We start from the raw sequence: 20,436 nt of genomic DNA on the forward strand, positions 1-20,436 counted from the left end.
ACAGTGTTAAAATTCTCTTTCTATACTTCACAGCCGGAGATATACTGTCACTAAATATGGATGCTGTACTTCAGACTGCTGTTTTCACGGGCCATTTAGCTTAACCAGGTAAACTAGCATTTCCTTTCTCTTAAAGCTTCTGTCTTAAAAGTGAATGATCCCATGTGTTTGAAGCCTGATAGTACCTTGCTTTTATCTATTCTCCACTCCATCTCAAGGCATAAAAACAGCCTTTGTGCCTCTCACACAAATCAGCCTATTTATGACTTTAAAAAAATATAATCATTAAAGTCATCCTTCATAAAGAAGACAACCCATTCACTGGATCATTTCAATTTACCTTTATTTTATTTTTAGTTCAGCTCCTGCCCATACTGTATTCTTGGGGAGCCTGAAACAACCAGAATTTCATGAAATATACCCAAGAGTGCATAAACTGCTTCTTGAATGAACCTGCGTGATCATTCCTTCGTTCCTTTTATGTAGCTGTCAAGGAAAGGTTGGACAGAAAGGAATTCCATGTACCTCCCTCCTCTCCTGAGATTCTCATTCTTTTGTTTCTCCTCCAGGGTAGATAAGGAATAAAGTACTATGCAGCCTGTAGTCGCTTACTTGCTCAATATTGTTGTTCATGAGCCAGAATTGGTTGGGCAGCATCGATCTAGTGTTTAAGGTCATATTTTGCCATTTTTCAAATGAAGGTCCTCCAGCGGAAAGTAATAGAATTTCTACCTAAAAATCAATGTTAGGATGTGGTATAGATAGAGAGATGTGGATTGGCTCACTTAAACAGTTATCCCATCAGAATATAGCAACGAGCTGCGCTGGTTTCAAATATAGTGTCATTATGGTTTTGCCGAGCCACGAAGTTATCTTCTTTCTAAACAAAGCTTCAGTCCAAATTGCCGTGGAAACCGACGAGTTGCCTTAAATCCCATCTTTGTCTTCAATTGGCATTGCTACACAATTTCACCCCATTTTGCTCTTGAAATTTAGATCTTTAGCATCCCTTTTGGGGAAGACAATACAGAAGATGAGTCATTCAAGAAATCAATCTCAGTCCTTGGGACTAGCCGGCTAAGGTCCTATGTCGTATGAATCCCAAGCTGTGCCAAGCTGCCCTGTTATAATTTGGGCAATCACTGAACTGCATGCTCCATGCTATGTTCCATTTACTCATAATGAAACACCATGTAACTCAACATGACCTAGCAGGACCTCACACTTCAAGACAGCATGAATGAACCATTTCAAAAGCACAGAGTGGATGAATCCCTCCGGTGGGATTTCTCCCACTGCTACTTGTCTTTCTGCAGACGTCTGACTCAGAAAGGACAAATATGCAATTATGACTTATTATAAAGCACTGGAAACATTTGAATGGCTCCAGATTGTCACAGTTTTCCAGCGAACAGCCATCAGTCTTTATCCTTCAAATATATTCTGTTACAAAGAGTGGCACAGAATTCCTCTGGGTAACGTATTCTTGCCGGGGCGGCTTTTGTACTGACAAAAAAGTGCTCCTTTAACAAAAACAGAATTTCCTCACTTGCGGGAGAAATGCACCCAAAATTTGTAGAATCACATCAGGTTGCTAAGCAACCAATAGTTTGCCTGTGTCACTCGTTGGTGATCAATTCAAGTCATTCATCAAGGTCTAAAGCACCTTGTAAAGGAATCCCAATACATTTTGTTCCTTGGGAAACCTCCGTAACTTCTTGTAACGCAAGAACACACTGGCTCTGAGAAGATAAACTTTGTAGATGCTCTTTTGATGAATGTGATATGTTAATTCATTATTCTTTAAAACACTGCTAATGGGAAAAGCAATAATTAACCACATCAATGTAACACATGTGAGATAAACTGGAGTAATTAGTAATGTTTTGCAATAGTTCCTGTCCTCTCCCAGTGGGGAAATTAAAAATAAAGAAAGGCTGGGGAATAGAGAAGCTTTCTTATCATGCCCACTATTCATAACATCCTTGAGACTACCTTAAAGCTACTTTTTGCTGGCTTGCCCCCTCCCATTAAATGACAGGTGATTCATTAAGCATTTCAGTGGCAAACAAAATGGCTGCAGTTCAGACTCCACTAAATAAACATAAAATGCTTGCAAATAATCTCTTATTTATAGGAATACTTATCTTGCGGCTTTCTGGAATAAATAGCAGGGCTATTATGTTTTCACTCATTATGTTTAATTATCAACGTAGCACATGCTAAATGCCTGTAATAATTGCACTGCTCTGAGTGACAGCTACTATGTTGAATAGAAAACTATAATCCAAAGACCCACAATTGAACGTATGTACAGTATCCTAATTTTCTTGTTGCAAGCCCTCATAAAGAATACAACTATTCATTTCTTGGCAGCACAGTAGTACAGTAGAGAATTACTGTCACTGATGACGTAGGTAGTATGCTCTTCCATTTATGAATAAACTTTTACATACCCAAAGTACAATGCAAATGCATTGACTGTTATTAATGTTTCAATGAAACATTTTCATTTCATACTGAAAGAACAAGTCCATTGTGTTTGGAGCAACAATTAGTGTCCTTACTCAAACTGCTGCAACCAGAACTGAGGTGGGCATACTCCACAGGCAAGCCCCTGCCTCATGAGACCATCCAAGCAGCTGTGCTAGAGTAGACCAAAGACCCATCTAGCCTTGAATCCTTTTCTCACAGGTGCCAATCAGATTCCTATAATAGGAAACCCGCAAGCAGAACCTGAGCACAACACTCTCCCCAGTTGAGATTCCCAGCAACTAGCCACACGATCCAATTCAATTCATGCTCTTAGCTCCTCACTCTCTCTTTCATTCCCTAAAAGACAAAAAGACCTTCATTTTTGGGAAGGGGGCACCAGCAGCTCAGATACATGCAGATTCCTGCCTATGCCAAACCTCTTACATCTGTAGTCAATAAAGCTGTGGCCTGATTTAACCCAAATGATAGTCTCAGGGCTGGTATAGTTGCCATGCTTCTTACTCTTGGTATTGGTACTGGGAGGTTCAAAGGGTAGCAGGGATGCTTTGTCACACAAAACTCACATGCTCCAGGAATCCCTTGCTGATCTATACATAGTTTAGACATTTGACTTGCCTTTTGAACCAGAAAAAAACTTCTCAGGAAATGACACATAAATGTATAAGTCAGCCACAACTTGTGATCTGGAAAAATCAATATTTTGTACCAGATAAATATGAGCTTCTTATGATAGCAGCAGCAGATGACAGTTGGGCATTAGCCACATGGTTCTTCAAGCGGTACTATCTAGAACAGTACTTTTCTCTAAAAGAGAACTATCCTGAGAATGCTAGCCTCATCAGCCCCCAAAGCGTTGTAAAAATATGCATGCCTCAGTCTTGGGCATTTTGCTTCAACATCAAGGTTACCTTAAGAATGAAATCAAATAGGGATGTGTGGGAAAGAGATGCTGGTCCAATAGTCAAATGGTCCCCTCAAGCACTCTTATCAAATGCTTGAAGAAAGGAACCCTTGAAGAAGAACCTGATCAGTGACATCTCTCTGATGTCAGCTACCCTTCCCCATCCCTACAATGGAGAAGAATGATGGAGTTTCAGGCAGCATGGGGCTCCAGCAACGATTGGAAAAGTCTTCTTGGTGTCTCCTGATTCTAGAAATGAAGTTCAGAATGACATTTCCAGCTAATGAGAGGCTAGTCTGTCATTTCCTGCAGGAGTTCAAGGGCTTGTATGTCTGGAGGAAGAAAAGCATTAGGGGAAATAATTTCTATCAAGAGGGAAGCTGAAACTAAGCTCCTTCTTCTGTCACTGGCAGAGCCTCCCCACTGGCACACACATCTTGCTACACTGTTTCCATCTGGAAGGTGAGGGATTTGCTGCCCTTTGAGGAAGGGAAAGATTTGCAAAAAGAACTGAGGCAGACACTCACTCAAGTTGCCATCATGTAAGGTTTGGGATGGAGAGAGGTTGGCAGGCAGGCAGGATCTCACACGTAGTGGAAGCATTCATGCCTTGTCTTGCTCCTGGTGTGGTTTCTGTATTTTGAAATATGGTTTGGGGGCTGGAGGAATGATATAGTCTCTAGTTTTTGTTTGGAAAACAGCTTGTATTAGCTGAGCCCAAACTGAAATCAAGCTGAGACATAGTCTACACTTTTATTCACCACGACCACCACCCTGCAAATGGATTTCTGATGGATTAGGTCAGAGGTGGAGAACTTCCAGCCTGGTAGCTGAATGTGGTCCTCCAAAGAAGCCCTGGCTGCTGGCTTCCTCCTCCTTAGTTTCAATTTTGCCCATGCAGAACTCAGGGAGGAACCTGGAAGAAGTTGGCTCCAGCTGTCATTGGCTCAGGCTTCACCTACTGTTGGCCTTCCTGCTTTCTATCCTCCTAGTCCCAAAAGGCAAGAGCCACCAGTGACCATGGCCAATAATGAGGGATGATGGGAGTTGTAGTCCAACAATATCAGAAGGGAACCAAGCTATATGTTAGATGATCCAGACTAAAGTTACTTCCACTTAGGTGCAACTGAAATGAGCAGAACTTGATTTTATTAATGGCTTACTTTACGTCCTGATTTCAAGCAGGTGTGTGACAAAATTAGGGCCAAACTGACACATTGACTCTAAACATGTTATTAGCAACCGCACCAAGTTTTTAAAATTTAATAGCAGGTGCTGCAGGAGAAAGCAGTTTTCATGGGGACCGCAGTGTGTAGGATGTTGTCAATGAACCACTGTGTCAACAAACTGCTAACAGCCTTAGGGAAGAGGAGGTTCGCATTGGCACCAATGGCAGGGTTTGTTTGTTTCTTCTAACCCTTATCCTGCATGAGGATCATGGCTGGGGAGAAAAGGTTTAAAATTATCCTCCTCCTCCTGCACTACATTCTGATAGGCAGTGCACTCCTCCCTTTCGCTGCTATTAAATAAAAAACAAATTGAGACTGGATTCAATCCAGTGGTCTGAGACACACTCTCAGGGGCAGCCAATTCCTTTGAGTTATTTAATGGATTTCCACCCTGCTTTTCTATTATAAAAAAGAAACTCTGCTTTCAAATCCAAGGCAATACACCCAAACATCTCAACCCTGTGTTAGGTTGCTGCCATGTTCCTAAAAAGCGTTTGTGGAGGGGGCAGAAGGGTGTGAAATTTTCACCCTGCCTTCTTCCTTCTAAGATCCATTGCCCAGTTCTGCTTCCCCTTAGGAGCCTTCAAGGCTGGAAGGAACTTCTACCAGAAAGGAAAGCATGTGGGAGGAAGTGGCTTTTGGGAGGGAAGGCGGGACTAGTGTAGGGAGGGTTTATCCTGCCGCAGCTCAGTCCAATGTACAGGAAGTTGGCTTTGCCAACATTCTAACTCATAGGCCATTCCACCGTAACATCTCAGGTGCTCTTCAGTTACAGAGGACACTTATTTAACCATCAATAAGCACATCTGGCCTTTTTTGAATGAAATACTATCTCCATAAATAAGAGCTGTGCTCCCACTGGAAAACCAAAGCAAGCCCTGCAAGACTGAATGCATCCAAAACATCCAGCATGACATAGAATCATTGAGTTGGAAGGGACCACGAGGGTCATCTAGTCCAACCCCCTGCAGCGCAGGAATCTCTTGCCCAATGTGGGGCTCAAACCCACACCCCTGAGGTTTAAGTGTTTCATATAGCACAAACAACTAAAGGTATCTAATCCTCAAATTCAGCAGCATACATCTTTGAGTCGCACTTGTCGATGTCGAGAAACACAAAACGACCCCCTTCACCCCCAGAGACTCAGGAAACGGTGTCTCTGATGTTTCCACCGCACCGCGTCCACATGCAAACTTTCTCCAGGCGACACGGACACACGGGACGGGAGAGTCCCCGCCCCTTTTCCGGGACTGCACAATTGATCGATCTCTTGAGAGGCGATGGTGGACTTTAAACGTGAAATCCCCACGCCCCATACTTTGGCAATACGAGTTAGAGCCACAACCTGAGAGCATCTCTTTCCTCTGTCTTGGATAGAAAGGGGGGGGGTGCCTCAAGCGCACCTGCGCGCAGGAAAAGCTCCACACTCCACACGGCACCATTCCGAGGAAATTCCCTCGCTCAACCCCGCCACCAACCCATGCCTTGGGAAAGCCAAGCCAAGCGCTTGTTAAACTGCCCATGGCATCGGGCAGGGGAAGCAAACCGAGGTGGGGAAGGAGGGGGGCGCGGTTTTAAATGCAGCCCTCCAGGTGAGCCATAGGTAAGCCTTGCCTTTGCTCCGGCCACACCCACCCACCTCATCTCTGCATATTTCAAGTTGTGGGGAAGAAACGCCGCCCCATTCCCATATTTTGGAGACCCCGTCCCGGGCTTCCTCCTGTCACTCTCCTGCCCGTCCTGGACAGCCCCGGAGTCGCCTGCTGGCTCCGTCCAGGAAGCCAATGGCCATCGATTTCCCATCAAGGTGAGAGGGAGCGAGCAGCCCCTCCCCCCTCTTCTCTCACACTCTTTGCTCCTTCACCACCACCACCACCAACCCTCATCCGTCCTTTTCTCTCTTACCTTGCAGCCTGGGCAGTCCCTGGGGTGGGGGGGGGGGCGTGTGGATCTCTCCGGGAAGAGACAGCAGGAGTTTGCCAGGGAGTCCGGCTCCGTTTTTGCTCGGGAGGCGAGCGCAGCACCAGGAAGCCCCGTCCTGGCTCGCCAAATTAATCACTTTGCCTGCTCCGCCAAAAGGGGAAAGGAGGAGGGAGGGAGGGAGGAGGAGAGAGAGGGAGAGAGAAAGGGAGAAGAAGGGAAGAAAATATCAAGCGTGCAGAAAGGAAGAAGGGTCCCTCCGTGACTGGCATCAATATCTCCTTCGGCAGAGCTTCAAGGGAGCCATGGCAACGAGCCCCTAAACCTCCCAAATCTCTCCCAGCTCTACACACACACACACACGCTGCTGCTGCTGCTGCTGCTGCTGCTCAAGGGAGGAAAAAAACAGCTAGAGCCAACCCCCTCCCCACTTTACACCGCTGCAAAGCTGGGAGAGAGAGCTGGTAGTATTCCCTAGGAAAGAGTGAGAGAGGGAGGGAGAGAGAGGTGGGTGGGTGATGCGTGTCTTGGGGCATCGAGGGACCTGCTCACCCTGTGGCGACCTGGAACGATGAAAGGAACGTTTCCCGGTACCTGGGAATCACGGGTTTTAGGGAAGGAGCCCCTGTTTAACCCATCAAAGTGAATTATCCCCACCCCCTTAACATTCCCGGGCGCACCACACACACACACGCTTTCCAGAGTGAAATGTCTTTTCCCCATTTACAGAGCAACAGAGGGCTGGGGAAGGGTTTACCTGATCCCCCTCCCACTGCAGCAGGTGTGAAACCCCTTCCCTGGTCACTGTCTTCCGGGGGGTGGTGGAATGTGGTGAAAGTACTCTGATATACAGTATAACCATCCCAATTATTTATATATTGGATTTGTTAAGAAAAAGAAAAATGCGCGCGCGTGTAAAACATTCAAATATGTCGAGTAAAATACACATGCACACAAATACAGCCAGGTGTGGAACTTCTCCCATTGAGCCATAAAAATTAAATGAGCTTTCCCTGAAGACACAAAACAAGGAGAGATGATCCCAGCTTCCCAGGTTTCCCTTCTGCCTCGAAACATAGAATGAAATGATCATTCCCTTAACTCAAAAGGAGTCAGACGCAAGGAGGAGACACCCCCAACTAGATTAAGGGGGCAGAAGTGTGTGTCTAAAACGCCGGGTTATCGTTATTCGAATATAATGGGTGGTAAAGTTTGAGATCACCCTCTCCCTCTCCCGCACGAGAAAACACACACACACACACACACACACACACACACAGAGAGAGAGAGAGAGAGAGAGAGAGAGAGAGAGAGAGAGAGAGAGAGAGAGAGAGAGAGAGAGAGAGCGCTATCCTTGCCATGCTGAACCACCCTGCGTTACCAAGAGCAACAAGAAGCTCCTCCGGGAGCGCGCCGTACCTTGGAAAGGCAGCCGAGTTGTTCTTCTTCTTCAGAGCAGCTGCTTGCAACAGGGGAGAAAACGAGGAGAGGGGGGCGAAGCAGGAGGGAAGTGGGCACCACCAGGCATCAGATGGCTGAAGAAAGGTCTCCCTTGGCACTGGTACCCTGCTCTCTAATCGTTTCACACACACCCCTACAAGCGCACGCATGCATAACTCCCCCCCCACTCCTCCCCCCCCCCTTCCTCAGGCTGCATGAGATAGGAGGGATCGCATGCCAGCCGCCTCCTCCCTCTGCCCAAAGGTAAAGAGGTCCAGTCCTGGCATGTTGCTAGTGCCTCACACTTCCCCTCCCTGAACTCCTCAGGTATCTGCCACACCCTTCCAGCGAAAATGGGCTTAGACAGCGAGAACAGCCAAGAAGTGCTGCTTGGAAAGTTCTCCACACTGTGGGGTGGAGGGGAGGAACTCTGAGAAATGAGGGTGGGAGAAGAAGACCCCTCCCTCTCACGCTAGGGGAAAAAGATGAGACACAGGGCATGTATCTGTCCAGTTATGTAGTAATGATGATGATGATGACAATACTGTAATAATAATGCCCCTCAACACCCAACTTCACCACCACCACAAAAAGGACATGCTGGAGCAATCTTTATACAGGGGCATCTCCTCTGCAGGACACAAGTAAAATAAATGCCCTTTTGTTCTGAACAAGTAGATTGCATCCAGTTTTGGATGCATGAGATATTTGTCAGGGCTAATTTTGGGATGTACTAAAACAAGTGACAGAGAATTGCCATTTGAAATACCCACTTTAAATAGCCACCTCAACTCCAGGGTGATTGGTTAACCACACAGAGAGACTGGTGACCAAAACCTGCCTTTCCAAATTGCCGCTACAACCCATTGGTAAGAGATTATGTCATGCTAAATTGCTGCTGCAAACCCATCACTTTCTACCCTTCTCTGTCTGAAAAACAGGGGAATTTCTGTTGCCATATACAGTGGTACCTCGGGTGGTTACAAACGCTTCAGGTTACATACGCTTCAGGTTACACACTCCATTAAGCCAGAAATAGTGCTTCAGGTAAAGAACTTTGCTTAAGGATAAGAACAGAAATCGGGCTCCGGCGGTGCAGCGGCAGCAGGAGGCCCCATTAGCTAAAGTGGTGCTTCAGGTTAAGAACAGTTTCAGGTTAAGTACGGACCTCCAGAACGAATTAAGTACCACTGTACTGAGTTGGCCCATTGGTCTATTTAGCCCCATATTGTCCACACTGACTGGGAGCAGCTTTCCATGGTTTCAAGTGGGTGTGTAGGTGGGTGTTCCCAATCCTACCTGGAGATGCTGGGGATTGAACCTGGGGTCTTCTGCATGCAAGGCAGATGCTCTACCACTGAGCTACAGCCCTTCTTCATAGCTCAGACCCTGTTAAATGATCTGCAGGCATTATTGTCCACTGTGCTGATCAATGGAATTGTGGAGTGGCCAGCAAAACAGTATTCAAATGGTTGTAGGAAATGGAGAAATGACTTGCATAAAGTTGAGGCCCACCATCAATCACAGTTGTGTCAGGGACCCCTTCCCCCAAGCTCTTGGGATGCTTACAACCTTGTCTCCCACTTCCCACTTTCACTCATTTTGGCACTAAAACAGGATCTCAATAGAAATCACAACAACCCTGTGATGTTACCAATTTTAGTTTTCCTCTATTACAACCTCAGAATATACCCAGGCAACTAAGTAGACTTCTGAATGGCCAGCATTGGCATATGTTTGATCCTGAGAAGTCATCTGCAGCCTTTGGTGCCTTCCGTAGCAAGCAACTGTGTTTCTGAATGGTCATTGCAATGCACTGGCATGTCTTGGATCCTCTTAAACTATTCCCCTTTCAAAACTGGTTTCCATTCTCATCTGCATAAAAATCAGCAGACTTTCTGAATGGGGTGCATTGCCTCAGCTGTAATTCTGCACACACCCCATTCAGAAACAGAAAGCTTCAGAATAAAGGCATACCTGCAGTTGGCCTTATGAATGTGTTAGGCCATCTTGCAGTGAGAGGACTGCGGTTTAGCACCTTGCCGTGAAAGCCTCAACATAAAACTCTACAACAGGCTTGTCATTCCAAATGTTCATAGAAATGCATTGAGTTTGGGCAGAGATTTTACACCAACCTGCTGGCCTAAAGCATGCTAAAATCAAGGTTCTGCCACTTCTTTAGATTATATGCATTTCAGGGGGGAGCATTATAAAAGATTGGCCCTTACGAGTGGCTATCAAATTGCAATGAAAGTGAGCCATGTCTTTCTTTAGCATCATAAAGGTAAAGGTAAAGGACCCCTGGACAGTTAAGTCCAGTCAAAGGTGACTATGGGGTTGCAGCACTCATCTTGCTTTCAGGCCGAGGGAGCCTGCGTTGGTCCACAGACAGTTTTCTGGGTCATGTGACCAGCATGACAAAACCACTACTGGTGCACAGAGGACCTATTTATCTCCTTGCATTGGTGTGCTTTCGAACTGCAAGGTTGGCAGGAGCTGGGACAGAGCAGTGGGAGCTCAACCCAATGCGGGGATTTGAACCGCCGACCTTCTGATCAGCAAGCCCAAGAGGCTCAGTAGTTTAGACCACAGCGCCACCCGTGTCCCATTTAGCATCATATAAATGCATTTTTAATCTGAATGGCTATAGAAATTACCTAGAAATTATTTGGGTGGTCCAGTTGCCTATGAGAAAAATCAGACTCCTGGGATGCTAACAGCACCTCACTCCCATGCTTTTCTCCGACTTACTCCGACTGAGTGTTCAGGTATATTTTTGCCACAGTCCTTCCTTACAACAACCTTCTGAGATACATCAGTATCATTTCCAAATTTCTTTGATGAGCAGCTGAAGTTGAGAGAATAGAGCTTTGCAAACTGCATTTCTAAGACTGGGGTGCAGTGCTGAAATCCAAGGGGTGGTTTAACCACCCATTCAAAGCCTTAGCTGGCTCTCAGTGGATGAGGAAAAAGGAGCTTGGACAAGGAAGAAGGCAGCTCCCTATATTACTATACTAATTTATATTCCATATCCAGGGGTGTATGTTTACTTTGCTTCTTTACTTTTACAAAACTAAGTACCTTCCACCTTGTTTGTTGCTTGATGGCATTCTGTTAAATTTAAAAAAATCTACTGAATTTCTGAGATACCAAGTAAAAAAAGATAGATGCTAAAACTGCAGTCCTAATCCCATTTAACTGGAAGTCAGCTCTGCTGAATGCAATACAGTTTACTTCTGAGCAGACATGGGGTGGTATTCAAATACGTTTTACTCACAGAAGACCCACTAAAATTGATTAAGTTAGATCCATTAATTTCAATAGGTCTGGTCTGAGAAAAACTTAGTTGAATACCACCCATGGTCAGAATTGCACTGTTTGTAAACTGTGTTGAACAATTACGGTAATATTGATAAAGTCTAAAGATGCACAATATCAGTGTTTCTTTTTGCAAAAATCTGAAGAAAAAATGTGCATTGATTTGGTAGTTTCTTCTCAGTTTCAGTAAAAACACTGTTCTGATACAATCCCTAGGTGGCTTTTTAAAAATTATTCCTTCTACGATGTAGGCAAGGAAACAGGCTTGCTTTTCTCATTTCTGTGATGTTTTCTACAAACCTTTACTCACTTCTGATAGACGTTAATTGGATTATACGTGTGCCGTTTCCAAACATTCATATGAGCACCATCTGGACTCTGATGTCAGGTGCAAAATTCAGCTTCCCCAGACCCTCAGCTGTAAAAACGAATCAACATAAAACCCGCATGATACTAGCTCTCATGGAAGAAAAAAAAGTAAAGTGGAAAGGCTTGTAAATCAGAGAAACTAGGTAATAATTTTCACCTATAAAAGTATCAGGGCTTCTGCTATGTCCTGCATCTTTCTTACATATATATTCATATATATTCTGTGCATATCTATCTATATCTATATCATCTATATCTGTATCTGTATCTGTATCTATATCTATATCTATCTATATCTATATTCTTACATACATATTCTGCATTTTGTGTGTGTGTGTGTGTGTGTGTGTGTGTGTGTGGTGTGTATCACACCAATTTATATAACCAACTGATCACTGTGCTCTTTGGGAGGTGGCATATAGCAAATATCATTTTGTCAACTAACCTTAACCTTTCTCAACCTGGGGTCCCCCGTTATTGTTGGACCACAACTCCCATCATCCCTGACCACTGGTCCTGCTAGCTACAGATGATGGGATTTGTAGTGCAACAACATGGTGGGAAAGGCTGAACTAGAGGATGCAATCCTAATCCCATTTATCTGTGAGTAAACCCAATCGACTCTAATGGGACTTATTTCTAAACATGGTTAGATTGCAGCCTTAGTGTCAGGACACCTCCCCTTTGGAACTCCCTCCCACTACATACCAGACAGGCACATTTGTATGTCTTGCCAGTGTCTGCTGAAGACTTTCCTCTTCTAAAAAAAACTTCTAAGTGGATATTTTTTATCCCAGCAAGTATCTATACAGGATTTGTTTTTATATACGTATGTAATTATTTTAACTATGTTTATATCTGTAATAGTTTTGAATTTTTATTTTTTTTAAAAAAAAAATGCAATTGCTTTGTAAATGCTTCGTTGTGAAATCACTTTGGGATGCTTCAAAGGAAGCAAATCACAAACGAAATAAATAGCCACGGTGTTTCTTCCTGTGATTCCTTCTTGCTATCCCCTTTCCCTTTCCTTTTTGCATGCCTGCCACCCAGCCCTCGCCAAAATATTCTGAATTCTGACAAATAAAACAAAACAAAAACCACCCATACAAAACTCATAAAATGAAACATAGACTTCCCACTGAAGCCGTTGATTTTAATGACTGAGGACTGCATCCTACATGCAGTTCCTTGAGGCAAAAATTGGGTGGGCTTTGTTTTGTTTTTCAGCAGAATGTTCCTTACCCAAGGAATGGGGATGGTCAAATGGAGTGTGCCTCTTTCTTTGAAGTCTTGTCAAGAAAGCTTGTTTTCAGAGCTCTTATCCCTACCTTCGACCACATCTTCCATTACCCTCACTTAGTGCCAATCTACACATTATGCAGAACCTGCGCCCCTTTCTCTGCCTTTGTGGCCTGAGATCAACTACAGCATAGCTGCTTCTGATGATAGGAAAGTACCATTGGAAGCCTTGGGGCCCTGAAAGGAACTGGTGATGCCTCTCCCATGTCCTGTGGCAACATCGGGGTGGGGAGGAGATGCAGCTGCAGCACCACTTTTTCCCATGTAACCTGGAGCTTCTCCCATTCTTCATTCTCCCATTCTCCCATTTATGGGAGCATAGGGAGCTCCCATAAATGTAACATGAGATGGAGCTGTCATTCCAAATAATGTGTTGGGTGGTTCTTCATGCCTGTTCTTCTGCTGTCTTTGTGGCATGGGAGCTACAGTCATGGAAGGTGGAGGCAATGAAGTCTGGGCCTAGTCCACATATGAGGAGCACTAAGAACATCAGAAGAGGCTGCTGGATCAAGACAATGGCCTCCTGTTCTCACAGTGACCAACCAGATGCTTGTGGGAAACCAGCAAGCAGAGTTTGAGCACAAGAGCCCTTTCCCCTCCTGTGGTTTCCAGCAACTGGTATTCAGAAGAGGAGGAGGAGGAGGAGGAGGAGGAGGAGGAGGAGTAGATATCCCACTTTATCACTACCCTAAGGAGTCTCAAAGCAGCTATCAATCTCCTTTCCCTTCCTCCCCCACAACAAACACTCTGTGAGGTGAGTGAGGCTGAGAGACTTCAGAGAAGCGTGACTAGCCCAAGGTCACCCAGCAGCTGCATGTGGAGAAGCGGGGAAGCGAACCCCGTTCACCAGATTACGAGTCCACCGCTCTTAACTACTAAACCACACTGGCTTTGCTGTCTCCAACTGTGGAAGCAGAGCATAATCATCATGACTTTTGGTAGTCCTGAAGGTTATCCTTTCACATGTGTGTTGCTAAATAATAATAATCACTTAGCAGCTTGAGAGCCCAGCTAACAACAAACTGACATGTCTTAGTTGGATCAGATAGTTGCCTTAACAGACTATAAAATTCTGCACTTTTAGCAGAACCTTGGGGGCCTTTCTGTTTCTTGTAAGGTGATGTGCTGACACGGAAATCTCAGAGTTCGCTTGTCAATTCCTTGTCAGCTGGGCTCCCAAGATGTAATTAAAAGGTTCTTCATTACAGACACATCTTTCACGTAAGTGTCCAACAGAGCTATGCTAAGTACAGAAAGCCAACAAAATTTACACTGCCTGAAATTAAGCCCACATAAATTATTCCAAATTCTGTTTGGGAGTGGGGCTACTGCTGGCTGAACCAGCCTAAGTTTTGCAGAAAGAAACAAGTTTAACTTACACTTACACACTCTCTTTTTTCTTTTTTGCTGGCCTGAGTTCTGCTGGCTTGCCAGGTCACATGACTGAGCTGAATAGCAGTAGAATCCATTGTAAGTCCTCCCCTGCTTTGTCCTGCTCTCACTACTTTCCTGGGATGAAGGAGTTACACAGCCATATCTCCACCAGAACCAGGATGTTTGTCTTACACTGGTGCATTCCAGGTGTGCCAGGAATCAGCCAGCTGAGACAAGGATCTCCTGAATCCTAACTTGTTCATCCCAGTGGATCTTGGGTTTGGATTGCTCCCTAGGTTAAAGGCTAGGTCCATATTTTGTGGCACTAGTGGTGGGGAGTAGAGAGGAGGAGGAAGAAATTAATTTTGTCGTTTGGAATGGTCAGAAGGTAGTTATGCCATTTTAGCCTGCATGACTTGTTTTTTATGTATAAATTCAGGGGAAATAGGCAAGATTGGGGAGTGGTATTACCTGATCTGGTCTTATCATGTTTTCCCTTAGTTTTGTAAACTAAAAAGTCCCAGTCCAGTCTTTCTATAAGGAGGAACTTATCCAACCTGTGCATATCCTGTATCCTTGGAGCGCCATAAAAATGTTTTTGAAAAGCAATTCATTTCAGAATAAATACTTGTTCCTTAATAAAATCTCAAGCACTGTGGTTTGTGGTCTGTGGCTTACTTCTTTCTAACCACACCACAGATGACCAGTTTCGAACACTTGTTTGCATCTAGGGGAATGATGCATGTTGGCCCTCTCTTCCTTTGCCTGTTTTAGATGTATCCCCTCCCAGCTGCTAAAACCTGTTTCCTTTTCATAGGAACACATTCATTGATCATTTGTTTTTGGTACCTTATGAGAAAGCAATACGATAAAAATCAAGAAAGGGGAAAGTGAAGCTGAAGAGCAGGGAGTGGGAAGTTACAAACAGCAAGATCTGTACAACCTTGGAACAGGTTCCCAGGGGAACTTGCCGAGAGTCCATTATCCGAGCTAATTAAAATGAGACTGGACACTTCACTAGGAAAAATATCCATTAGGGAACCATTCTACATTGTCAAGGAATGGACTGATTAGCTTAAAACCAGTGAAGGGAAAAGAAATGGAAAAATCAATCTGCTGATGGAATGAGGGCCAGAGTTCCCATCGGAGAAGGAATAGGAAGACTCTAGACAACTGTCACAACATTTTCTCCTGCTGCTTTATTCAAGCAGTGTTGATCTTGAGAGACTGGAAATGAGATATGTTATGCTCCATCACCAAGGGCGAGAAAGAGGACTCATTCTACATCTTTGATTATTTCCTTTCACACACCTCCTTCAGGTCCACCTATCTATGCTTGTGTGCTTCCTTGCTTTGCACGTCACATAGGTGGCGCTGTGGGTTAAAGCCTCAGCGCCTAGGGCTTGCCGATCGAAAGGTCGGCGGTTCGAATCCCTGCGGCGGGGTGCGCTCCCGCTGCTCGGTCCCAGCGCCTGCCAACCTAGCAGTTCGAAAGCACCTCCGGGTGCAAGTAGATAAATAGGGACCGCTTACCAGCGGGAAGGTAAATGGTGTTTCCGTGTGCGGCTCTGGCTCTGGCTCTGGCTCTGGCCAGAGCAGCGATGTCACGCTGGCCACGTGACCCAGAAGTGTCTCTGGACAGCGCTGGCCCCTGGCCTCTTAAGTGAGATGGGCGCACAACCCCAGAGTCTGTCAAGACTGGCCCGTACGGGCAGGGGTACCTTTACCTTTACCTTACTTCAGCCATTCCCTTATTCATTACGGTCTCATGCTATAGTGTCCTGGAAGTGTTCTGGGAATATGCTCCTGCTCTATGGAATCAGCTGCAACATTCTTTCTCCCCCCCCCCCAAAAAAAAACCCCACCACAACAACAACCCTGGCTTGGTGAAGCTCAAACTCAAGCAGAAAGGTGGCCAGAAAAGGTAGCGAAGCAGTTTCTGCCAGCCATCTGCAGTGTGGTCCCAGAAGACCTGGGTATCCTTAATCGTGACTCATTTGTCCAGTGGGAGAGATGGATCTTAGAATATGAGGGATCTGCTATTCTTATCTTCCTTCAATTATCAGGAATCACAGAGGGAATTCTCTCCAAAACAACACCTGAGCCTCGAAGAAAGGGGATATGGCAGGGATGTGCTGTATCATCATCACCTACAGACGGGAAGTCTAAATGCTGGTCTTTGTGATCAAACAAAAAAACCAACAAAACATGAGCAAACTGATCCTGAAGGCTTATCTTTTCTTTCTGATACACATTTGAGCAGTTTGGATTTCTTCTCTTTCCCTTAGGAAATATTTTTCTATCAGGTTGGGCCAACTCTTTGGTCTCAACTGAAATAAGAAAGTGGCTGGGTGATCTTTTCCTAGTTTTAATTTCCTCGTTCCTGTAATAATTCTTTCCCTTGCCGCAAGCTTGCTCAGAACCCCCTCCCCCAGCCCAGTGTCCTCACTTTCTGTCTGATACAAAAATATAAAATAAGATACTAGGCCTAAAGAAATGTTCGTTGTCTTTGAGTTATAAAACCATTGTATTGAATCAGGCAAGCACTGTTAGGCATTGTTATTACTGGGGTATTTCTAAAAAAATCCAGAAAAGTCACAGGACATACTGAAGTAACAGGGGAGCATCTCTTTTGTATCTCAGGCAAAATTGTTCGAGGGAGCTTAGTTGCAGGTAGAATGAGGTGAATAAAATGCACATTGGTTTTGACAAGGGTATATAACATACACTTTTTTAAAGAAAGAAAGTGCTAACAGCAGAAAAATTCCACAGCCAATAAGGCAAAAGGTGACAGCAGTTCTGAAAATGATTAAGCTGGATGTGGGGTGTAGTGCAATGCGATGTCTAGCATTTTAATGACCAAAATGTCCTGCATTCCTATGCTTTTGGATTAGTTTTTCTTAATTTTGGGGAATGAATTTTGAGACTACCAAATTTTGCTGCCAAGATGAGTTATCCTAGAAGTGGAGGAGGATGACCTTGTGACACATACAGATGGGTCCCTATATAAGGATTTACATGTCTTCCAAGCATCATCTAACACTATCCGATTTAGTTTCCATTGACACTTTACCCATGGGCCATGTGTGACCCACCCAGGCAATCCCTACAGCCTTCTGTGAGTTACCCAGTGCCAGCGGCGTAGTGTGGGTTGTCAGCACCCGGGGCAAGGCAAGTAATTTGCACCCCCTAACCCGGGGCAAGGCAAGTAATTTGCGCCCCTAACCCCTAACCTGCCGCCGCTGCCAGCTTCTTCTTGCTGCTGCCTGGGCTGGTCTGGTGTGGTTCTCTCCCACGCTCAGCGCTGCGCTGGGCGGCCGCTGCACTGTCCCTCCCCCAGATAGTCCCTCCCTCGCTTTCTCTCCACTCCGCACAGTGGGCGGCGACCCGGCAGCTCGGATCGGATTCGCATAGCCAGCACTGTGAGAGAGAGTGAGTGAGCCAGGTAGGGGCAGAGAGCTGCGAGTGCGCCCCCCAAGATGTTGCGCCCGGTGCGGCTGGCACCCCCTGCACCCCCACGCTACGCCACTGCCCCGTGCACCTCCTGCCTTCATCTTGCCCCCCCCCCATGTTCCTTTCAGCCCAGACAGAGTATTGAAGTCTTACAGCAACAAGAGATTTTTCACAGAGCTGTCTATCACAATATGATTTCTGTTTTGTCTTTTGATCTGCCACCTTCCCTCTCTATTTCTGGGGGCTAGAGTCGCTGCCTAGCAATCCAAACAATAAGGAGCATTACTCCAAGCTTTGGGTATTGTTATAAATTTTGCAGCAGTACTTGTTTGGGGAAAATGCTTGAGGACAATTTACTATCTGAATTGCTATCCTTATGAGTTCTTAGCAGTTCAGAAGGCTATTCAAAATGTATCCATTGTAATTGACAGTGCCTTAGAGAAACTTGGAGCAGAACATGTCCATTCTGACGTTAAACATATTTGCCTGTAAGCCTGTGACCACTTACCTGGGAGCAAGCCCAATTAAACTCAGTGGGACTTATTTTTTAGTCTATACATAAAGGATTGCGCTATTAATCCAATTAGGCCTTATATACATTAATCACAATGCAAACATGGGGTTCTTAGCCATGTACACAGAATTAACGCTATTGCTGTTTATCTGACCAGGGCTGCAGATTCCTAGATGACTCACTCACAGTTGACACCAGTGGAATTTAAGCAACCTCCACTCATTAATACAGCATATAGATTGGCTCCAGTCTAAGTTAGTTGTGTTTAGGTACTATTTAAGTCTGCAGTCCTAACCCCAAATACCTGAGAATAAGTCCTTATCAATTCTGCAGGACTTCCTTTTGAGTAGACAGGGTTAGAGTAGACTTGCTGTAAATCAGGTAGCTATGAGTAACTTACTCAGTGAGAACCAATTGTGACTAATTTAAGGCCAGATCCAAATGTATACCTCTACTGAAGATCAGCTCATTAGGTTCCTTTTTTTATGATGCTAACAATAAACTTTGAGCCAGTGTTGTGTAGTGGTTAGAGTGTTTGTCTAGGACCCAGGAGATCAGGGTTCACACCCCCTCATGGCAATGAAGCCCACTGGGAGACCTTGGGCCAGTCACTGCCTTTCAGCCTAACCTACCTCACAGGGTTGTTCTGCGGATGAAATGGGGAGGCACAGAACCATGCAAAGCACCCCAAGTTCCCTAGAAAAGAAGGTAGGATATAAAGGCAATAAACAAACAAGTAAATGTTACTGGTATGTTTTCCACTGAGTCCAGTCCAACATTCCCTTAGGTTATTGAATGTTTCCCATAAAAATGTATCACTTATAACAAAGATGAAGAAAATTATGTTAAGATGTCTTCCATGGAAATAAGATTCATTAAGCTTCTATATATTTAATAATGCCTGGCGGGCTCTGGTCCATGGGGTCCCGAAGAGTCGGACACGACTGAATGACTAAACAACAAATATTTAATAATAGGCCAATCTGAACATATATGGATAGTGTTGGTTATTAAATACCTCTTTAAATTTTCAGGGAAATTGGCCAGGAAGGGAGAAACCAGTTGTTTAGACACTGCTGAATTGTCCATGTTTTCTTCTTGCGACTGTCTTTGTCTGTCATATTAAGAATGATTTCAGCCTGTGCAACATTTGTTCAATTTCATTATCCATTGAAGTCTGAAGAATGATGGAATGCATCTATTTAAACAACATCTGAAGGAAGCAGTGGCTTCCCGTTATAAAGCTTGCCAGCAATTCCCTTGCCATTTTAATAAGAAAGCAATTCTGCATTGCATTATAATTGCAAAACAAAAATTTGTTTTAACAGACATATTCTTGCTCCCCCTCCCAAATTTAACAAGTTCTGTTGAGATAAAAATATATATTAAAATCCTCTGTCTTCACAGTTGGCATTTTAAACAGAGCCATCCATTCACAGCAAATGCAGCTGGTTAATCTGGTCTTGCACCCTGTCCATGGTAGCAGGCAGCCAGATGTCCTGGGGAAATCACAGGGTCTTCTTAAATGGTCTAGCACGGGATGATTGGAAGTACCCTCACCCAGAAGATGAAGGCTATGTCATTTGATGAACATGGCTCATAAACCTCAATCCGCAAATTTGAACACTCCTTTTAAACATCCTTCTAAAATAGGGAACATCACCACAGCTTCTGGAAATAAAGTTTGTGATGTCTGTCTGGAATAGAGGGCCCTTGATATGTGCACTAAAGGCTCCCTACAGACCCTCGCAGGTGTTGAGATCAGCAGAGGAGGCCATCTTGGTAGGTCCACCTCCCTCAACTGAATTGGTGCAACACACCCTGTATGGGCTGGGCTGCCTTTGAAAACAGCTTGGAATCTTCAGAATGCTGCTGCTAAAATCTTGACTAGGGCAAGGTGCTGGGATCATGTGACGCCCATTAATATTTCAGTGTCCCTGTTTCCTAGTGCATTTCAAGACATTGGTTATTGCCTATAATGCTTTTTTAAAAAGAATAATTTTATAAGGGGTGTATCTTTGTTTCTCAATTTCACCCTTTGACATGGTTCTGTATGTATTGTGGTATATTATACATTGTGACTTGCTGTTATTTTTATTGATTATAATTTAGTATTTATGTAT

At 44.6% G+C, this 20,436-nt stretch overlaps 1 protein-coding gene and 1 long non-coding RNA gene across 5 annotated transcripts in view; both read right to left on the bottom strand.

Annotated features, from left to right (window-relative positions):
- Positions 1–8,159, bottom strand: part of CHL1 (cell adhesion molecule L1 like) — a 204,882-nt gene extending 196,723 nt beyond the window's left edge. For 2 of the 4 annotated variants that reach the window (XM_079958424.1, XM_079958422.1), the window contains exons 1-2: positions 7,966–8,159; positions 6,532–6,690 (exon numbers count right to left, since the gene is read on the bottom strand). The gene's annotated coding sequence lies outside the window, so the exon portion shown is untranslated. Of the gene's footprint in view, positions 1–6,531; positions 6,989–7,965 lie in introns of those variants that run through there. The other 2 variants (XM_079958425.1, XM_079958423.1) reach the window with 2 other exon arrangements.
- LOC307209216 overlaps positions 1–20,436 on the bottom strand; it is a 350,788-nt gene that overhangs the window by 196,723 nt on the left and 133,629 nt on the right. The window lies entirely within an intron of this gene.

The sequence above is a fragment of the Podarcis cretensis genome (genome assembly GCF_951804945.1).
Source record: "Podarcis cretensis genome assembly, chromosome: 2".
Lineage (NCBI taxonomy): Eukaryota > Metazoa > Chordata > Lepidosauria > Squamata > Lacertidae > Podarcis > Podarcis cretensis.